General features: G+C 36.4%; 9 non-coding genes across 9 annotated transcripts; all 9 read left to right on the forward strand.

Annotated features, from left to right (window-relative positions):
• The first annotated feature begins 1777 nt into the window (after window positions 1–1777).
• TRNAV-UAC (transfer RNA valine (anticodon UAC)) lies at window positions 1778–1850 on the forward strand. Its single transcript has one exon. It is a non-coding gene; the product is annotated as a tRNA-Val (tRNA).
• A 1860-nt stretch (window positions 1851–3710) lies between these two features.
• Window positions 3711–3783, forward strand: TRNAV-UAC (transfer RNA valine (anticodon UAC)). The gene has a single exon. It is a non-coding gene; the product is annotated as a tRNA-Val (tRNA).
• Window positions 3784–5644: 1861 nt separating this feature from the next.
• TRNAV-UAC (transfer RNA valine (anticodon UAC)) lies at window positions 5645–5717 on the forward strand. The gene has a single exon. It is a non-coding gene; the product is annotated as a tRNA-Val (tRNA).
• A 1860-nt stretch (window positions 5718–7577) lies between these two features.
• TRNAV-UAC (transfer RNA valine (anticodon UAC)) lies at window positions 7578–7650 on the forward strand. The gene has a single exon. It is a non-coding gene; the product is annotated as a tRNA-Val (tRNA).
• Window positions 7651–9507: 1857 nt separating this feature from the next.
• Window positions 9508–9580, forward strand: TRNAV-UAC (transfer RNA valine (anticodon UAC)). Its single transcript has one exon. It is a non-coding gene; the product is annotated as a tRNA-Val (tRNA).
• A 1860-nt stretch (window positions 9581–11440) lies between these two features.
• TRNAV-UAC (transfer RNA valine (anticodon UAC)) lies at window positions 11441–11513 on the forward strand. The gene has a single exon. It is a non-coding gene; the product is annotated as a tRNA-Val (tRNA).
• A 1858-nt stretch (window positions 11514–13371) lies between these two features.
• Window positions 13372–13444, forward strand: TRNAV-UAC (transfer RNA valine (anticodon UAC)). Its single transcript has one exon. It is a non-coding gene; the product is annotated as a tRNA-Val (tRNA).
• A 5712-nt stretch (window positions 13445–19156) lies between these two features.
• On the forward strand, window positions 19157–19229 carry TRNAV-CAC (transfer RNA valine (anticodon CAC)). The gene has a single exon. It is a non-coding gene; the product is annotated as a tRNA-Val (tRNA).
• Window positions 19230–21084: 1855 nt separating this feature from the next.
• TRNAV-CAC (transfer RNA valine (anticodon CAC)) lies at window positions 21085–21157 on the forward strand. Its single transcript has one exon. It is a non-coding gene; the product is annotated as a tRNA-Val (tRNA).
• Window positions 21158–22072: the final 915 nt, after the last annotated feature.

Raw genomic sequence — 22072 nt, forward strand, 5'->3', positions numbered from 1 at the left:
AAAAGGAAGAAAACAGGAAGTGACGTGCTTGTGGTGTAGTGGAGTTATCACATCCGCTTTTATTAACGCGGAAGGTCCCAGGTTCGAACCCTGGCAGGCATATTTTTTATTATTTAAAACGTTTGTTTCCTCTTTAATTCAGTTGGTAAGAACGTGGAACGAAATTTTCATCATAAATTCAGTGTCAGAGCGTTAGACGGTTCTGAGATGTCACAGGATTTACACACTTTTTTCCTTTTTCTTGTAAACCACCTTCCGAAATTCGTATAAATGTTGTTTAATAAAACCGAAAAAGAATCGCTATTGGTTTTGGATATAAAATGCGCACGGCTGCGAAATTTCACGTTTTCAATATGTTATCGTGTAATCATATAACATTCGACGAAGAATCTGACCAGCATTTAGAACTCCTGTTCCATGGAAAAGGGTTCCTCTATGTTTTTTTTCTATTTCAAATGCGTGAAGAGTTTGAAATGTCGATTCACGCGACCTTATTTTAAGTTTAGGTAACGTACCTTCTTAGTTGTACAGGTAATGTTTAAAGATCACGACTCCGTCAGTGTTTGTTGAGAACAACTATTGGCGATAATATCGTAAATTCCACTACGTCTGACAATGCATACATGTTATTTGATTGGAATTGGAAATAAACGAACCACAGATAGCGACTCAAAGGTCCTAAACGCCATGTCTTGCCACTCTTACAGGGAAGAGAAGCGACCGCCTATAGAGATCATTGTTTTCTTGAAGACTCCTTGTTCTGTTTATCAATTTTTGTCTGATTTCTTTATTTTTCAAGAATGTCTTCACTTAGTAAAGGCTGTTTGCGATGCTTAATATCTTTTTGTTCTTATCGAATCTCCTGTTTTACGTACTTATTTAAAAATTGTATTTCTTTCACTTGAATATAGTGAAGATTAAATAGGTACGAGGAAATTACGATGCCACGACAGCAGAATATTCATTATTCTGAAGTGTTTCCTGCTTCCAGGTGCAGCTGGTTCTTGTAAACGTTTTTGTTGAACAAGATTCTATGTTTTGGTAAAGTCATTTTCAACGAGAACAACGATATATAACCTTGAGAGACGACGTTAGTCGCCAAGAGTAGATGGTTTTTTGAAGAGAGTGTTTTCAAAACAGATGAGACCTCTTCTGCACATTAGACGTTTTCCCACCGATGTGATATCCTACAACCCGCGACTGTCAACGTACTGTTAAAACAAGAGCGCCTTTACAAAATTATCATTTTAGGAGCTTGAAAGTCACCATGAAACTTTGTCGTATTGAACACCTTGAAGAAGTTGTGTGCGAGAACGAGACATCAGCCAGAGTGCGATCATCTAATTGGTCGCAAGATAAGAAATATGAAATATTTTTCGCAGGAATCCATAAGCATATTGAAGGATTTAAAGACGTATTAAATCGCTTATTACGTTTTCGTGTAATAATTGTGATAAAAAAATTAAAGTTATGAAATTCTTCTGTTCAGTTTCTACTAGAAAGAGAAAAGAATGAGTAAATTAAATTGCACGTTTAAAGGCAATTGAGCGAGGGGTGAAAACGTTGAATACTGTAGGCTCGATGATGTCGTTTGAAGACACGTTAGCACATTATGAAATTACTTTTGGCTTTCGTAGACAAGGAAGAGTGTTATTTTATTTACGGTTATATGTAAAGCTGTCATTATATTTGTGTTTGTTTAGTTTGCGAAATGAGATATTTTGAAACGTTAATGATTAATTTTGAAAACAGTAAAAGGAAGAAAACAGGAAGTGACGTGCTTGTGGTGTAGTGGTTATCACATCCGCTTTACACGCGGAAGGTCCCAGGTTCGATCCCTGGCAGGCACATATTTATTATTTAAATCGTTTGTTTCCTTTTAATTCAGTTGGTAAGAACGTGGAACGAAATTTTCATCATAAATTCAGTGTTAGAGCGTGAGACGGCTGTGAGATGTCACAGGATTTACACACTTTTTCCTATACTTGTAACCACCTTCCGAAATTCGTATAAATGTTGTTTAATAAACCGAAAAGAATCGCTATTGGTTTTGGATATAATGCGTGCACGGCTGCGAAATTTCACGTTTTCAATAGGCCTTCGTGTAATCATATAACGTTCGACGAAGAATCTGACCAGCAATTTAGAACTCCTGTTCCATGGAAAGGGTTCATGAGTTTTTTTTTTCTATTTCAAATGCGTGAAGAGTGTGAAACGTCGATTCACGCGACCTTATTTTAAGTTTAGGTAACGTACCTTCTTAGTTGTACAGGTAATGTTTAAAGATCACGACTCCGTCAGTGTTTGTTGAGAACAACTATTCAAGCTGTGACAGCTAATCAACCTATATGTTTCGTTCTTTAACCTTTTGTTTTAAATAGCGGTTAGAACTATTGCATGGATATGCGAGTTATCATCTGCAACTTACTAGTGACGGAAAAGAGTTAAGGCAATTCTTCAAAGTCGTTCACCACCGACTGTTTGATGTACTTTATTTTTACCGATCGGTGGAATTGGCGATAATATCGTAAATTCCACTACGTCTGACAATGCATACATGTTATTTGATTGGAATTGGAAATAAACGAACCACAGATAGCGACTCAAAGGTCCTAAACGCCATGTCTTGCCACTCTTACAGGGAAGAGAAGCGACCGCCTATAGAGATCATTGTTTTCTTGAAGACTCCTTGTTCTGTTTATCAATTTTTGTCTGATTTCTTTATTTTTCCAGAATGTCTTCACTTAGTAAAGGCTATTTGCGATGCTTAATATCTTATTGTTGTTATCGAATCTCCTGTTTTACGTACTTATTTAAAAATTGTATTTCTTTCACTTGAATATAGTGAAGATTAAATAGGTACGAGGAAATTACGATGCCACGACAGCAGAATATTCATTATTCTGAAGTGTTTCCTGCTTCCAGGTGCAGCTGGTTCTTGTAAACGTTTTTGTTGAACAAGATTCTATGTTTTGGTAAAGTCATTTTCAACGAGAACAACGATATATAACCTTGAGAGACGACGTTAGTCGCCAAGAGTAGATGGTTTTTGAAGAGAGTGTTTTCAAAACAGATGAGACCTCTTCTGCACATTAGACGTTTTCCCACCGATGTGATATCCTACAACCCGCGACTGTCAACGTACTGTTAAAACAAGAGGGCCTTTACAAAATTATCATTTTAGGAGCTTGAAAGTCACCATGAAACTTTGTCGTATTGAACACCTTGAAGAAGTTGTGTGCGAGAACGAGACATCAGCCAGAGTGCGATCATCTAATTGGTCGCAAGATAAGAAATATGAAATATTTTTCGCAGGATCCATAAGCATATTGAAGGATTTAAAAGACGTATTAAATCGCTTATTACGTTTTCGTGTAATAATTGTGATAAAAAAATTAAAGTTATGAAATTCTTCTGTTCAGTTTCTACTAGAAAGAGAAAAGAATGAGTAAATTAAATTGCACGTTTAAAGGCAATTGAGCGAGGTGTGAAAACGTTGAATACTGTAGGCTCGATGATGTCGTTTGAAGACACGTTAGCACATTATCAAATTACTTTTGGCTTTGGTAGACAAGGAAGAGTGTTATTTTATTTACGGTTATATGTAAAGCTGTCATTATATTTGTGTTTGTTTAGTTTGCGAAATGAGATATTTTGAAACGTTAATAATTAATTTTGAAAAGAGTAAAAGGAAGAAAACAGGAAGTGACGTGCTTGTGGTGTAGTGGTTATCACATCCGCTTTACACGCGGAAGGTCCCAGGTTCGATCCCTGGCAGGCACATATTTATTATTTAAATCGTTTGTTTCCTTTTAATTCAGTTGGTAAGAACGTGGAACGAAATTTTCATCATAAATTCAGTGTTAGAGCGTGAGACGGCTGTGAGATGTCACAGGATTTACACACTTTTTTCCTTTTCTTCTAACCACCTTCCGAAATTCGTATAAATGTTGTTTAATAAACCGAAAAAGAATCTCTATTGGTTTTGGATATAATGCGTGCACGGCTGCGAAATTTCACGTTTTCAATAGGCCTTCGTGTAATCATATAACGTTCGACGAAGAATCTGACCAGCAATTTAGAACTCCTGTTCCATGGAAAGGGTTCATGAGTTTTTTTTTTCTATTTCAAATGCGTGAAGAGTGTGAAACGTCGATTCACGCGACCTTATTTTAAGTTTAGGTAACGTACCTTCTTAGTTGTACAGGTAATGTTTAAAGATCACGACTCCGTCAGTGTTTGTTGAGAACAACTATTCAAGCTGTGACAGCTAATCAACCTATATGTTTCGTTCTTTAACCTTTTGTTTTAAATAGCGGTTAGAACTATTGCATGGATATGCGAGTTATCATCTGCAACTTACTAGTGACGGAAAAGAGTTAAGGCAATTCTTCAAAATCGTTCACCACCGACTGTTTGATGTACTTTATTTTTTACCGATCGGTGGAATTGGCGATAATATCGTAACTTCCACTACGTCTGACAATGCATACATGTTATTTGATTGGAATTGGAAATAAACGAACCACAGATAGCGACTCAAAGGTCCTAAACGCCATGTCTTGCCACTCTTACAGGGAAGAGAAGCGACCGCCTATAGAGATCATTGTTTTCTTGAAGACTCCTTGTTCTGTTTATCAATTTTTGTCTGATTTCTTTATTTTTCCAGAATGTCTTCACTTAGTAAAGGCTATTTGCGATGCTTAATATCTTATTGTTGTTATCGAATCTCCTGTTTTACGTACTTATTTAAAATTGTATTTCTTTCACTTGAATATAGTGAAGATTAAATAGGTACGAGGAAATTACGATGCCACGACAGCAGAATATTCATTATTCTGAAGTGTTTCCTGCTTCCAGGTGCAGCTGGTTCTTGTAAACGTTTTTGTTGAACAAGATTCTATGTTTTGGTAAAGTCATTTTCAACGAGAACAACGATATATAACCTTGAGAGACGACGTTAGTCGCCAAGAGTAGATGGTTTTGAAGAGAGTGTTTTCAAAACAGATGAGACCTCTTCTGCACATTAGACGTTTTCCCACCGATGTGATATCCTACAACCCGCGACTGTCAACGTACTGTTAAAACAAGAGGGCCTTTACAAAATTATCATTTTAGGAGCTTGAGAGTCACCATGAAACTTTGTCGTATTGAACACCTTGAAGAAGTTGTGTGCGAGAACGAGACATCAGCCAGAGTGCGATCATCTAATTGGTCGCAAGATAAGAAATATGAAATATTTTTCGCAGGATCCATAAGCATATTGAAGGATTTAAAAGACGTATTAAATCGCTTATTACGTTTTCGTGTAATAATTGTGATAAAAAAATTAAAGTTATGAAATTCTTCTGTTCAGTTTCTGCTAGAAAGAGAAAAGAATGAGTAAATTAAATTGCACGTTTAAAGGCAATTGAGCGAGGTGTGAAAACGTTGAATACTGTAGGCTCGATGATGTCGTTTGAAGACACGTTAGCACATTATCAAATTACTTTTGGCTTTGGTAGACAAGGAAGAGTGTTATTTTATTTACGGTTATATGTAAAGCTGTCATTATATTTGTGTTTGTTTAGTTTGCGAAATGAGATATTTTGAAACGTTAATGATTAATTTTGAAAACAGTAAAAGGAAGAAAACAGGAAGTGACGTGCTTGTGGTGTAGTGGTTATCACATCCGCTTTACACGCGGAAGGTCCCAGGTTCGATCCCTGGCAGGCACATATTTATTATTTAAATCGTTTGTTTCCTTTTAATTCAGTTGGTAAGAACGTGGAACGAAATTTTCATCATAAATTCAGTGTCAGAGCGTGAGACGGTTGTGAGATGTCACAGGATTTACACACTTTTTTTCCTATACTTGTAACCACCTTCCGAAATTCGTATAAATGTTGTTTAATAAACCGAAAAAGAATCGCTATTGGTTTTGGATATAATGCGTGCACGGCTGCGAAATTTCACGTTTTCAATAGGCCTTCGTGTAATCATATAACGTTCGACGAAGAATCTGACCAGCAATTTAGAACTCCTGTTCCATGGAAAGGGTTCATGAGTTTTTTTTTTTCTATTTCAAATGCGTGAAGAGTGTGAAACGTCGATTCACGCGACCTTATTTTAAGTTTAGGTAACGTACCTTCTTAGTTGTACAGGTAATGTTTAAAGATCACGACTCCGTCAGTGTTTGTTGAGAACAACTATTCAAGCTGTGACAGCTAATCAACCTATATGTTTCGTTCTTTAACCTTTTGTTTTAAATAGCGGTTAGAACTATTGCATGGATATGCGAGTTATCATCTGCAACTTACTAGTGACGGAAAAGAGTTAAGGCAATTCTTCAAAATCGTTCACCACCGACTGTTTGATGTACTTTATTTTTACCGATCGGTGGAATTGGCGATAATATCGTAACTTCCCTACGTCTGACAATGCATACATGTTATTTGATTGGAATTGGAAATAAACGAACCACAGATAGCGACTCAAAGGTCCTAAACGCCATGTCTTGCCACTCTTACAGGGAAGAGAAGCGACCGCCTATAGAGATCATTGTTTTCTTGAAGACTCCTTGTTCTGTTTATCAATTTTGTCTGATTTCTTTATTTTTCCAGAATGTCTTCACTTAGTAAAGGCTATTTGCGATGCTTAATATCTTATTGTTGTTATCGAATCTCCTGTTTTACGTACTTATTTAAAATTGTATTTCTTTCACTTGAATATAGTGAAGATTAAATAGGTACGAGGAAATTACGATGCCACGACAGCAGAATATTCATTATTCTGAAGTGTTTCCTGCTTCCAGGTGCAGCTGGTTCTTGTAAACGTTTTTGTTGAACAAGATTCTATGTTTTGGTAAAGTCATTTTCAACGAGAACAACGATATATAACCTTGAGAGACGACGTTAGTCGCCAAGAGTAGATGGTTTTGAAGAGAGTGTTTTCAAAACAGATGAGACCTCTTCTGCACATTAGACGTTTTCCCACCGATGTGATATCCTACAACCCGCGACTGTCAACGTACTGTTAAAACAAGAGGGCCTTTACAAAATTATCATTTTAGGAGCTTGAAAGTCACCATGAAACTTTGTCGTATTGAACACCTTGAAGAAGTTGTGTGCGAGAACGAGACATCAGCCAGAGTGCGATCATCTAATTGGTCGCAAGATAAGAAATATGAAATATTTTTCGCAGGATCCATAAGCATATTGAAGGATTTAAAAGACGTATTAAATCGCTTATTACGTTTTCGTGTAATAATTGTGATAAAAAAATTAAAGTTATGAAATTCTTCTGTTCAGTTTCTGCTAGAAAGAGAAAAGAATGAGTAAATTAAATTGCACGTTTAAAGGCAATTGAGCGAGGTGTGAAAACGTTGAATACTGTAGGCTCGATGATGTCGTTTGAAGACACGTTAGCACATTATCAAATTACTTTTGGCTTTGGTAGACAAGGAAGAGTGTTATTTTATTTACGGTTATATGTAAAGCTGTCATTATATTTGTGTTTGTTTAGTTTGCGAAATGAGATATTTTGAAACGTTGATGATTAATTTTGAAAACAGTAAAAGGAAGAAAACAGGAAGTGACGTGCTTGTGGTGTAGTGGTTATCACATCCGCTTTACACGCGGAAGGTCCCAGGTTCGATCCCTGGCAGGCACATATTTATTATTTAAATCGTTTGTTTCCTTTTAATTCAGTTGGTAAGAACGTGGAACGAAATTTTCATCATAAATTCAGTGTTAGAGCGTGAGACGGCTGTGAGATGTCACAGGATTTACACACTTTTTTCCTATACTTGTAACCACCTTCCGAAATTCGTATAAATGTTGTTTAATAAACCGAAAAGAATCGCTATTGGTTTTGGATATAATGCGTGCACGGCTGCGAAATTTCACGTTTTCAATAGGCCTTCGTGTAATCATATAACGTTCGACGAAGAATCTGACCAGCAATTTAGAACTCCTGTTCCATGGAAAGGGTTCATGAGTTTTTTTTTCTATTTCAAATGCGTGAAGAGTGTGAAACGTCGATTCACGCGACCTTATTTTAAGTTTAGGTAACGTACCTTCTTAGTTGTACAGGTAATGTTTAAAGATCACGACTCCGTCAGTGTTTGTTGAGAACAACTATTCAAGCTGTGACAGCTAATCAACCTATATGTTTCGTTCTTTAACCTTTTGTTTTAAATAGCGGTTAGAACTATTGCATGGATATGCGAGTTATCATCTGCAACTTACTAGTGACGGAAAAGAGTTAAGGCAATTCTTCAAAATCGTTCACCACCGACTGTTTGATGTACTTTATTTTTACCGATCGGTGGAATTGGCGATAATATCGTAACTTCCCTACGTCTGACAATGCATACATGTTATTTGATTGGAATTGGAAATAAACGAACCACAGATAGCGACTCAAAGGTCCTAAACGCCATGTCTTGCCACTCTTACAGGGAAGAGAAGCGACCGCCTATAGAGATCATTGTTTTCTTGAAGACTCCTTGTTCTGTTTATCAATTTTTGTCTGATTTCTTTATTTTTCCAGAATGTCTTCACTTAGTAAAGGCTATTTGCGATGCTTAATATCTTATTGTTGTTATCGAATCTCCTGTTTTACGTACTTATTTAAAATTGTATTTCTTTCACTTGAATATAGTGAAGATTAAATAGGTACGAGGAAATTACGATGCCACGACAGCAGAATATTCATTATTCTGAAGTGTTTCCTGCTTCCAGGTGCAGCTGGTTCTTGTAAACGTTTTTGTTGAACAAGATTCTATGTTTTGGTAAAGTCATTTTCAACGAGAACAACGATATATAACCTTGAGAGACGACGTTAGTCGCCAAGAGTAGATGGTTTTGAAGAGAGTGTTTTCAAAACAGATGAGACCTCTTCTGCACATTAGACGTTTTCCCACCGATGTGATATCCTACAACCCGCGACTGTCAACGTACTGTTAAAACAAGAGGGCCTTTACAAAATTATCATTTTAGGAGCTTGAAAGTCACCATGAAACTTTGTCGTATTGAACACCTTGAAGAAGTTGTGTGCGAGAACGAGACATCAGCCAGAGTGCGATCATCTAATTGGTCGCAAGATAAGAAATATGAAATATTTTTCGGAGGATCCATAAGCATATAGAAGGATTTAAAAGACGTATTAAATCGCTTATTACGTTTTCGTGTAATAATTGTGATAAAAAAAATAAAGTTATAAAATTCTTCTGTTCAGTTTCTGCTAGAAAGAGAAAAGAATGAGTAAATTAAATTGCACGTTTAAGGGCAATTGAGCGAGGTGTGAAAACGTTGAATACTGTAGGCTCGATGATGTCGTTTGAAGACACGTTAGCAGATTATCAAATTACTTTTGGCTTTGGTAGACAAGGAAGAGTGTTATTTTATTTACGGTTATATGTAAAGCTGTCATTATATTTGTGTTTGTTTAGTTTCCGAAATGAGATATTTTGAAACGGTGATGATTAATTTTGAAAAGAGTAAAAGGAAGAAAACAGGAAGTGACGTGCTTGTGGTGTAGTGGTTATCACATCCGCTTTACACGCGGAAGGTCCCAGGTTCGATCCCTGGCAGGCACATATTTATTATTTAAATCGTTTGTTTCCTTTTAATTCAGTTGGTAAGAACGTGGAACGAAATTTTCATCATAAATTCAGTGTTAGAGCGTGAGACGGCTGTGAGATGTCACAGGATTTACACACTTTTTTCCTATACTTGTAACCACCTTCCGAAATTCGTATAAATGTTGTTTAATAAACCGAAAAGAATCGCTATTGGTTTTGGATATAATGCGTGCACGGCTGCGAAATTTCACGTTTTCAATAGGCCTTCGTGTAATCATATAACGTTCGACGAAGAATCTGACCAGCAATTTAGAACTCCTGTTCCATGGAAAGGGTTCATGAGTTTTTTTTTCTATTTCAAATGCGTGAAGAGTGTGAAACGTCGATTCACGCGACCTTATTTTAAGTTTAGGTAACGTACCTTCTTAGTTGTACAGGTAATGTTTAAAGATCACGACTCCGTCAGTGTTTGTTGAGAACAACTATTCAAGCTGTGACAGCTAATCAACCTATATGTTTCGTTCTTTAACCTTTTGTTTTAAATAGCGGTTAGAACTATTGCATGGATATGCGAGTTATCATCTGCAACTTACTAGTGACGGAAAAGAGTTAAGGCAATTCTTCAAAATCGTTCACCACCGACTGTTTGATGTACTTTATTTTTACCGATCGGTGGAATTGGCGATAATATCGTAACTTCCCCTACGTCTGACAATGCATACATGTTATTTGATTGGAATTGGAAATAAACGAACCACAGATAGCGACTCAAAGGTCCTAAACGCCATGTCTTGCCACTCTTACAGGGAAGAGAAGCGACCGCCTATAGAGATCATTGTTTTCTTGAAGACTCCTTGTTCTGTTTATCAATTTTTGTCTGATTTCTTTATTTTTCCAGAATGTCTTCACTTAGTAAAGGCTATTTGCGATGCTTAATATCTTATTGTTGTTATCGAATCTCCTGTTTTACGTACTTATTTAAAAATTGTATTTATTTCACTTGAATATAGTGAAGATTAAATAGGTACGAGGAAATTACGATGCCACGACAGCAGAATATTCATTATTCTGAAGTGTTTCCTGCTTCCAGGTGCAGCTGGTTCTTGTAAACGTTTTTGTTGAACAAGATTCTATGTTTTGGTAAAGTCATTTTCAACGAGAACAACGATATATAACCTTGAGAGACGACGTTAGTCGCCAAGAGTAGATGGTTTTTGAAGAGAGTGTTTTCAAAACAGATGAGACCTCTTCTGCACATTAGACGTTTTCCCACCGATGTGATATCCTACAACCCGCGACTGTCAACGTACTGTTAAAACAAGAGGGCCTTTACAAAATTATCATTTTAGGAGCTTGAGAGTCACCATGAAACTTTGTCGTATTGAACACCTTGAAGAAGTTGTGTGCGAGAACGAGACATCAGCCAGAGTGCGATCATCTAATTGGTCGCAAGATAAGAAATATGAAATATTTTTCGGAGGATCCATAAGCATATTGAAGGATTTAAAAGACGTATTAAATCGCTTATTACGTTTTCGTGTAATAATTGTGATAAAAAAAATAAAGTTATGAAATTCTTCTGTTCAGTTTCTGCTAGAAAGAGAAAAGAATGAGTAAATTAAATTGCACGTTTAAGGGCAATTGAGCGAGGTGTGAAAACGTTGAATACTGTAGGCTCGATGATGTCGTTTGAAGACACGTTAGCACATTATCAAATTACTTTTGGCTTTGGTAGACAAGGAAGAGTGTTATTTTATTTACGGTTATATGTAAAGCTGTCATTATATTTGTGTTTGTTTAGTTTCCGAAATGAGATATTTTGAAACGGTGATGATTAATTTTGAAAACAGTAAAAGGAAGAAAACAGGAAGTGACGTGCTTGTGGTGTAGTGGTTATCACATCCGCTTTACACGCGGAAGGTCCCAGGTTCGATCCCTGGCAGGCACATATTTATTATTTAAAACGTTTGTATCCTTTTAATTCAGTTGGTAAGAACGTGGAACGAAATTTTCATCATAAATTCAGTGTTGGAGCGTTAGACGGCTGTGAGATGTCACAGGATTTACACACTTTTTTCCTATACTTGTAACCACCTTCCGAAATTCGTATAAATGTTGTTTAATAAACCGAAAAGAATCTCTATTGGTTTTGGATATAATGCGTGCACGGCTGCGAAATTTCACGTTTTCAATAGGCCTTCGTGTAATCATATAACGTTCGACGAAGAATCTGACCAGCAATTTAGAACTCCTGTTCCATGGAAAGGGTTCATGAGTTTTTTTTTCTATTTCAAATGCGTGAAGAGTGTGAAACGTCGATTCACGCGACCTTATTTTAAGTTTGGTAACGTACCTTCTTAGTTGTACAGGTAATGTTTAAAGATCACGACTCCGTCAGTGTTTGTTGAGAACAACTATTCAAGCTGTGACAGCTAATCAACCTATATGTTTCGTTCTTTAACCTTTTGTTTTAAATAGCGGTTAGAACTATTGCATGGATATGCGAGTTATCATCTGCAACTTACTAGTGACGGAAAAGAGTTAAGGCAATTCTTCAAAATCGTTCACCACCGACTGTTTGATGTACTTTATTTTTACCGATCGGTGGAATTGGCGATAATATCGTAACTTCCCCTACGTCTGACAATGCATACATGTTATTTGATTGGAATTGAAAATAAACGAACCACAGATAGCGACTCAAAGGTCCTAACCGCCATGTCTTGCCTCTCTTACAGGGAAGAGAAGCGACCGACTATAGAGATCATTGTTTTCTTGAAGACTCCTTGTTCTGTTTATCAATTTTTGTATGATTTCTTTTTTTTCCAGAATGTCTTCACTTAGTAAAGGCTTTTTGCGATGCTTAATATCTTATTGTTGTTATCGAATCTCCTGTTTTACGTACTTATTTAAAAATTGTATTTATTTCACTTGAATATAGTGAAGATTAAATAGGTACGAGGAAATTACGATGCCACGACAGCAGAATATACATTATTCTGAAGTGTTTCCTGCTTCCAGGTGCAGCTGGTTCTTGTAAACGTTTTTGTTGAACAAGATTCTATGTTTTGGTAAAGTCATTTTCAACGAGAACAACGATATATAACCTTGAGAGACGACGTTAGTCGCCAAGAGTAGATGGTTTTTGAAGAGAGTGTTTTCAAAACAGATGAGACCTCTTCTGCACATTAGACGTTTTCCCACCGATGTGATATCCTACAACCCGTGACTCTCAAGGTACTGTTAAAACAAGAGCGCCTTTACAAAATTATCATTTTAGGAGCTTGAAAGTCACCATGAAACTTTGTCGTATTGAACACCTTGAAGAAGTTGTGTGCGAGAACGAGACATCAGCCAGAGTGCGATCATCTAATTGGTCGCAAGATAAGAAATATGAAATATTTTTCGGAGGATCCATAAGCATATTGAAGGATTTAAAAGACGTATTAAATCGCTTATTACGTTTTCGTGTAATAATTGTGATAAAAAAATTAAAGTTATGAAATTCTTCTGTTCAGTTTCTGCTAGAAAGAGAAAAGAATGAGTAAATTAAATTGCACGTTTAAGGGCAATTGAGCGAGGTGTGAAAACGTTGAATACTGTAGGCTCGATGATGTCGTTTGAAGACACGTTAGCACATTATCAAATTACTTTTGGCTTTGGTAGACAAGGAAGAGTGTTATTTTATTTACGGTTATATGTAAAGCTGTCATTATATTTGTGTTTGTTTAGTTTGCGAAATGAGATATTTTGAAACGTTGATGATTAATTTTGAAAACAGTAAAAGGAAGAAAACAGGAAGTGACGTGCTTGTGGTGTAGTGGTTATCACATCCGCTTTACACGCGGAAGGTCCCAGGTTCGATCCCTGGCAGGCACATATTTATTATTTAAAACGTTTGTATCCTTTTAATTCAGTTGGTAAGAACGTGGAACGAAATTTTCATCATAAATTCAGTGTTGGAGCGTTAGACGGCTGTGAGATGTCACAGGATTTACACACTTTTTTTCCTATACTTGTAACCACCTTCCGAAATTCGTATAAATGTTGTTTAATAAACCGAAAAGAATCGCTATTGGTTTTGGATATAATGCGTGCACGGCTGCGAAATTTCACGTTTTCAATAGGCCTTCGTGTAATCATATAACGTTCGACGAAGAATCTGACCAGCAATTTAGAACTCCTGTTCCATGGAAAGGGTTCATGAGTTTTTTTTTCTATTTCAAATGCGTGAAGAGTGTGAAACGTCGATTCACGCGACCTTATTTTAAGTTTGGTAACGTACCTTCTTAGTTGTACAGGTAATGTTTAAAGATCACCACTCCGTCAGTGTTTGTTGAGAACAACTATTCAAGCTGTGACAGCTAATCAACCTATATGTTTCGTTCTTTAACCTTTTGTTTTAAATAGCGGTTAGAACTATTGCATGGATATGCGAGTTATCATCTGCAACTTACTAGTGACGGAAAAGAGTTAAGGCAATTCTTCAAAATCGTTCACCACCGACTGTTTGATGTACTTTATTTTTACCGATCGGTGGAATTGGCGATAATATCGTAACTTCCCCTACGTCTGACAATGCATACATGTTATTTGATTGGAATTGAAAATAAACGAACCACAGATAGCGACTCAAAGGTCCTAACCGCCATGTCTTGCCTCTCTTACAGGGAAGAGAAGCGACCGCCTATAGAGATCATTGTTTTCTTGAAGACTCCTTGTTCTGTTTATCAATTTTTGTATGATTTCTTTTTTTTCCAGAATGTCTTCACTTAGTAAAGGCTTTTTGCGATGCTTAATATCTTATTGTTGTTATCGAATCTCCTGTTTTACGTACTTTTTTAAAATTGTATTTATTTCACTTGAATATAGTAAAGATTAATTAGGTACGAGGAAATTACGATGCCACGACAGCAGAATATTTATTATTCTGAAGTGTTTCCTGCTTCCAGGTGCAGCTGGTTCTTGTAAACGTTTTTGTTGAACAAGATTCTATGTTTTGGTAAAGTCATTTTCAACGAAACAACGATATATAACCTTTAGAGACGACGTTAGTCGCCAAGAGTAGATGGTTTTGAAGAGAGTGTTTTCAAAACAGATGAGACCTCTTCTGCACATTAGACGTTTTCCCACCGATGTGATATCCTACAACCCGCGACTGTCAACGTACTGTTAAAACAAGAGGGCCTTTACAAAATTATCATTTTAAGAGCTTGAGAGTCACCATGAAACTTTGTCGTATTGAACACCTTGAAGATGTTGTGTGCGAGAACGAGACATCAGCCAGAGTGCGATCATCTAATTGGTCGCAAGATAAGAAATATGAAATATTTTTCGGAGGATCCATAAGCATATAGAAGGATTTAAAAGACGTATTAAATCGCTTATTACGTTTTCGTGTAATAATTGTGATAAAAAAATAAAGTTATGAAATTCTTCTGTTCAGTTTCTGCTAGAAAGAGAAAAGAATGAGTAAATTAAATTGCACGTTTAAGGGCAATTGAGCGAGGTGTGAAAACGTTGAATACTGTAGGCTCGATGATGTCGTTTGAAGACACGTTAGCACATTATCAAATTACTTTTGGCTTTGGTAGACAAGGAAGAGTGTTATTTTATTTACGGTTATATGTAAAGCTGTCATTATATTTGTGTTTGTTTAGTTTCCGAAATGAGATATTTTGAAACGGTGATGATTAATTTTGAAAACAATAAAAGGAAGAAAACAGGAAGTGACGTGCTTGTGATTTAGTGGTTATCACATCCGCTTTACACGCGGAAGGTCCCAGGTTCGATCCCTGGCAGGCACATATTTATTATTTAAAACGTTTGTATCCTTTTAATTCAGTTGGTAAGAACGTGGAACGAAATTTTCATCATAAATTCAGTGTTGGAGCGTTAGACGGCTGTGAGATGTCACAGGATTTACACACTTTTTTCCTATACTTGTAACCACCTTCCGAAATTCGTATAAATGTTGTTTAATAAACCGAAAAGAATCTCTATTGGTTTTGGATATAATGCGTGCACGGCTGCGAAATTTCACGTTTTCAATAGGCCTTCGTGTAATCATATAACGTTCGACGAAGAATCTGACCAGCAATTTAGAACTCCTCTTCCAAGGAATGGGTTCATGAGTTTTTTTTTCTATTTCAAATGCGTGAAGAGTGTGAAACGTCGATTCACGCGACCTTATTTTAAGTTTGGTAACGTACCTTCTTAGTTGTACAGGTAATGTTTAAAGATCACCACTCCGTCAGTGTTTGTTGAGAACAACTATTCAAGATGTGACAGCTAATCAACCTATATGTTTCGTTCTTTAACCTTTTGTTTTAAATAGCGGTTAGAACTATTGCATGGATATGCGAGTTATCATCTGCAACTTATTAGTGACGGAAAAGAGTTAAGGCAATTCTTCAAAATCGTTCACCACCGACTGTTTGATGTACTTTATTTTTACCGATCGGTGGAATTGGCGATAATATCGTAACTTCCCCTACGTCTGACAATGCATACATGTTATTTGATTGGAATTGAAAATAAACGAACCACAGATAGCGACTCAAAGGTCCTAACCGCCATGTCTTGCCTCTCTTACAGGGAAGAGAAGCGACCGCCTATAGAGATCATTGTTTTCTTGAAGACTCCTTGTTCTGTTTATCAATTTTTGTATGATTTCTTTTTTTTCCAGAATGTCTTCACTTAGTAAAGGCTTTTTGCGATGCTTAATATCTTATTGTTGTTATCGAATCTCCTGTTTTACGTACTTTTTTAAAATTGTATTTATTTCACTTGAATATAGTAAAGATTAATTAGGTACGAGGAAATTACGATGCCACGACAGCAGAATATTTATTATTCTGAAGTGTTTCCTGCTTCCAGGTGCAGCTGGTTCTTGTAAACGTTTTTGTTGAACAAGATTCTATGTTTTGGTAAAGTCATTTTCAACGAAACAACGATATATAACCTTTAGAGACGACGTTAGTCGCCAAGAGTAGATGGTTTTTGAAGAGAGTGTTTTCAAAACAGATGAGACCTCTTCTGCACATTAGACGTTTTCCCACCGATGTGATATCCTACAACCCGCGACTGTCAACGTACTGTTAAAACAAGAGGGCCTTTACAAAATTATCATCTTAAGAGCTTAAGAGTCACCATGAAACTTTGTCGTATTGAACACCTTGAAGATGTTGTGTGCGAGAACGAGACATCAGCCAGAGTGCGATCATCTAATTGGTCGCAAGATAAGAAATATGAAATATTTTTCGGAGGATCCATAAGCATATAGAAGGATTTAAAAGACGTATTAAATCGCTTATTACGTTTTCGTGTAATAATTGTGATAAAAAAATAAAGTTATGAAATTCTTCTGTTCAGTTTCTGCTAGAAAGAGAAAAGAATGAGTAAATTAAATTGCACGTTTAAGGGCAATTGAGCGAGGTGTGAAAACGTTGAATACTGTAGGCTCGATGATGTCGTTTGAAGACACGTTAGCACATTATTAAATTACTTTTGGCTTTGGTAGGCAAGGAAGAGTGTTATTTTATTTACGGTTATATGTAAAGCTGTCATTATATTTGTGTTTGTTTAGTTTCCGAAATGAGATATTTTGAAACGGTGATGATTAACTTTGAAAACAATAAAAGGAAGAAAACAGGAAGTGACGTGCTTGTGATTTAGTGGTTATCACATCCGCTTTACACGCGGAAGGTCCCAGGTTCTATCCCTGGCAGGCACATATTTATTATTTAAAACGTTTGTATCCTTTTAATTCAGTTGGTAAGAACGTGGAACGAAATTTTCATCATAAATTCAGTGTTGGAGCGTTAGACGGCTGTGAGATGTCACAGGATTTACACACTTTTTTCCTATACTTGTAACCACCTTCCGAAATTCGTATAAATGTTGTTTAATAAACCGAAAAAGAATCTCTATTGGTTTTGGATATAATGCGTGCACGGCTGCGAAATTTCACGTTTTCAATAGGCCTACCTGTAATCATATAACGTTAGACGAAGAATCTGACCAGCAATTTAGAACTCCTCTTCCAAGGAATGGGTTCATGAGGTTTTCTTTCTATTTCAAATGCGTGAAGAGTGTGAAACGTCGATTCACGCGACCTTATTTTAAGTTTGGTAACGTACCTTCTTAGTTGTACAGGTAATGTTTAAAGATCACCACTCCGTCAGTGTTTGTTGAGAACAACTATTCAAGATGTGACAGCTAATCAACCTATATGTTTCGTTCTTTAACCTTTTGTTTTAAATAGCGGTTAGAACTATTGCATGGATATGCGAGTTATCATCTGCAACTTATTAGTGACGGAAAAGAGTTAAGGCAATTCTTCAAAATCGTTCACCACCGACTGTTTGATGTACTTTATTTTTACCGATCGGTGGAATTGGCGATAATATCGTAACTTCCCCTACGTCTGACAATGCATACATGTTATTTGATTGGAATTGAAAATAAACGAACCACAGATAGCGACTCAAAGGTCCTAACCGCCATGTCTTGCCTCTCTTACAGGGAAGAGAAGCGACCGCCTATAGAGATCATTGTTTTCTTGAAGACTCCTTGTTCTGTTTATCAATTTTTGTATGATTTCTTTTTTTTCCAGAATGTCTTCACTTAGTAAAGGCTTTTGCGATGCTTAATATCTTATTGTTGTTATCGAATCTCCTGTTTTACGTACTTTTTTAAAAATTGTATTTATTTCACTTGAATATAGTAAAGATTAATTAGGTACGAGGAAATTACGATGCCACGACAGCAGAATATTTATTATTCTGAAGTGTTTCCTGCTTCCAGGTGCAGCTGGTTCTTGTAAACGTTTTTGTTGAACAAGATTCTATGTTTTGGTAAAGTCATTTTCAACGAAACAACGATATATAACCTTTAGAGACGACGTTAGTCGCCAAGAGAAGATGGGTTTTGAAGAGAGTGTTTTCAAAACAGATGAGACCTCTTCTGCACATTAGACGTTTTCCCACCGATGTGATATCCTACAACCCGCGACTGTCAACGTACTGTTAAAACAAGAGGGCCTTTACAAAATTATCATCTTAAGAGCTTAAGAGTCACCATGAAACTTTGTCGTATTGAACACCTTGAAGATGTTGTGTGCGAGAACGAGACATCAGCCAGAGTGCGATCATCTAATTGGTCGCAAGATAAGAAATATGAAATATTTTTCGGAGGATCCATAAGCATATAGAAGGATTTAAAAGACGTATTAAATCGCTTATTACGTTTTCGTGTAATAATTGTGATAAAAAAATAAAGTTATGAAATTCTTCTGTTCAGTTTCTGCTAGAAAGAGAAAAGAATGAGTAAATTAAATTGCACGTTTAAGGGCAATTGAGCGAGGTGTGAAAACTTTGAATACTGTAGGCTCGATGATGTCGTTTGAAGACACGTTAGCACATTATCAAATTACTTTTGGCTTTGGTAGACAAGGAAGAGTGTTATTTTATTTACGGTTATATGTAAAGCTGTCATTATATTTGTGTTTGTTTAGTTTCCGAAATGAGATATTTTGAAACGGTGATGATTAACTTTGAAAACAATAAAAGGAAGAAAACAGGAAGTGACGTGCTTGTGATTTAGTGGTTATCACATCCGCTTCACACGCGGAAGGTCCCAGGTTCGATCCCTGGCAGGCACATATTTATTATTTAAAACGTTTGTTTCCTTTTAATTCAGTTGATAAGAACGTGGAACCAAATTTTCATCATAAATTCAGTGTTGGAGCGTGAGACGGCTGTGAGATGTCACAGGATTTACACACTTTTTCCTATCCTTGTAACCACCTTCCGAAATTCGTATAAATGTTGTTTAATAAACCGAAAAGAATCTCTATTGGTTTTGGATATAATGCGTGCACGGCTGCGAAATTTCACGTTTTCAATAGGCCTTCCTGTAATCATATAACGTTAGACGAAGAATCTGACCAGCAATTTAGAACTCCTCTTCCAAGGAATGGGTTCATGAGTTTTTTTTCTATTTCAAATGCGTGAAGAGTGTGAAACGTCGATTCACGCGACCTTATTTTAAGTTTGGTAACGTACCTTCTTAGTTGTACAGGTAATGTTTAAAGATCACCACTCCGTCAGTGTTTGTTGAGAACAACTATTCAAGATGTGACAGCTAATCAACCTATATGTTTCGTTCTTTAACCTTTTGTTTTAAATAGCGGTTAGAACTATTGCATGGATATGCGAGTTATCATCTGCAACTTATTAGTGACGGAAAAGAGTTAAGGCAATTCTTCAAAATCGTTCACCACCGATTGTTTGATGTACTTTATTTTTACCGATCGGTGGAATTGGCGATAATATCGTAACTTCCCCTACGTCTGACAATGCATACATGTTATTTGATTGGAATTGAAAATAAACGAACCACAGATAGCGACTCAAAGGTCCTAACCGCCATGTCTTGCCTCTCTTACAGGGAAGAGAAGCGACCGCCTATAGAGATCATTGTTTTCTTGAAGACTCCTTGTTCTGTTTATCAATTTTTGTATGATTTCTTTTTTTTCCAGAATGTCTTCACTTAGTAAAGGCTTTTTGCGATGCTTAATATCTTATTGTTGTTATCGAATCTCCTGTTTTACGTACTTTTTTAAAAATTCTATTTATTTCACTTGAATATAGTAAAGATTAATTAGGTACGAGGAAATTACGATGCCACGACAGCAGAATATTTATTATTCTGAAGTGTTTCCTGCTTCCAGGAGCAGCTGGTTCTTGTAAACGTTTTTGTTGAACAAGATTCTATGTTTTGGTAAAGTCATTTTCAACGAAACAACGATATATAACCTTTAGAGACGACGTTAGTCGCCAAAAGAAGATGGTTTTTCAAGAGAGTGTTTTCAAAACAGATGAGACCTCTTCTGCACATTAGACGTTTTCCCTCCGATGTGATATTCTGCAACCCGCGACTGTCAACGTACTGTTAAAACAAGAGGGCCTTTACAAAATTATCATCTTAAGAGCTTAAGAGTCACCATGAAACTTTGTCGTATTGAACACCTTGAAGATGTTGTGTGCGAGAACGAGACATCAGCCAGAGTGCGATCATCTAATTGGTCGCAAGATAAGAAATATGAAATATTTTTCGGAGGATCCATAAGCATATAGAAGGATTTAAAAGACGTATTAAATCGCTTATTACGTTTTCGTGTAATAATTGTGATAAAAAAAATAAAGTTATGAAATTCTTCTGTTCAGTTTCTGCTAGAAAGAGAAAAGAATGAGTAAATTAAATTGCACGTTTAAGGGCAATTGAGCGAGGTGTGAAAACTTTGAATACTGTAGGCTCGATGATGTCGTTTGAAGACACGTTAGCACATTATTAAATTACTTTTGGCTTTGGTAGGCAAGGAAGAGTGTTATTTTATTTACGGTTATATGTAAAGCTGTCATTATATTTGTGTTTGTTTAGTTTCCGAAATGAGATATTTTGAAACGGTGATGATTAACTTTGAAAACAATAAAAGGAAGAAAACAGGAAGTGACGTGCTTGTGATTTAGTGGTTATCACATCCGCTTCACACGCGGAAGGTTCCAGGTTCGATCCCTGGCAGGCACATATTTATTATTTAAAACGTTTGTTTCCTTTTAATTCAGTTGATAAGAACGTGGAACCAAATTTTCATCATAAATTCAGTGTTGGAGCGTTAGACGGCTGTGAGATGTCACAGGATTTACACACTTTTTTCCTATACTTGTAACCACCTTCCGAAATTCGTATAAATGTTGTTTAATAAACCGAAAAAGAATCTCTATTGGTTTTGGATATAATGCGTGCACGGCTGCGAAATTTCACGTTTTCAATAGGCCTTCGTGTAATCATATAACGTTCGACGAAGAATCTGACCAGCAATTTATAACTCCTGTTCCATGGAAAGGGTTCATGAGTTTTTTTTCTATTTCAAATGCGTGAAGAGTGTGAAACGTCGATTCACGCGACCTTATTTTAAGTTTGGTAACGTACCTTCTTAGTTGTACAGGTAATGTTTAAAGATCACCACTCCGTCAGTGTTTGTTGAGAACAACTATTCAAGATGTGACAGCTAATCAACCTATATGTTTCGTTCTTTAACCTTTTGTTTTAAATAGCGGTTAGAACTATTGCATGGATATGCGAGTTATCATCTGCAACTTATTAGTGACGGAAAAGAGTTAAGGCAATTCTTCAAAATCGTTCACCACCGACTGTTTGATGTACTTTATTTTTACCGATCGGTGGAATTGGCGATAATATCGTAACTTCCCCCTACGTCTGACAATGCATACATGTTATTTGATTGGAATTGAAAATAAACGAACCACAGATAGCGACTCAAAGGTCCTAACCGCCATGTCTTGCCTCTCTTACAGGGAAGAGAAGCGACCGCCTATAGAGATCATTGTTTTCTTGAAGACTCCTTGTTCTGTTTATCAATTTTTGTATGATTTCTTTTTTTTCCAGAATGTCTTCACTTAGTAAAGGCTTTTTGCGATG

Source organism: Tachypleus tridentatus, chromosome 13, assembly GCF_004210375.1.
Source record: "Tachypleus tridentatus isolate NWPU-2018 chromosome 13, ASM421037v1, whole genome shotgun sequence".
In the NCBI taxonomy this organism is placed as follows: domain Eukaryota; kingdom Metazoa; phylum Arthropoda; class Merostomata; order Xiphosura; family Limulidae; genus Tachypleus; species Tachypleus tridentatus.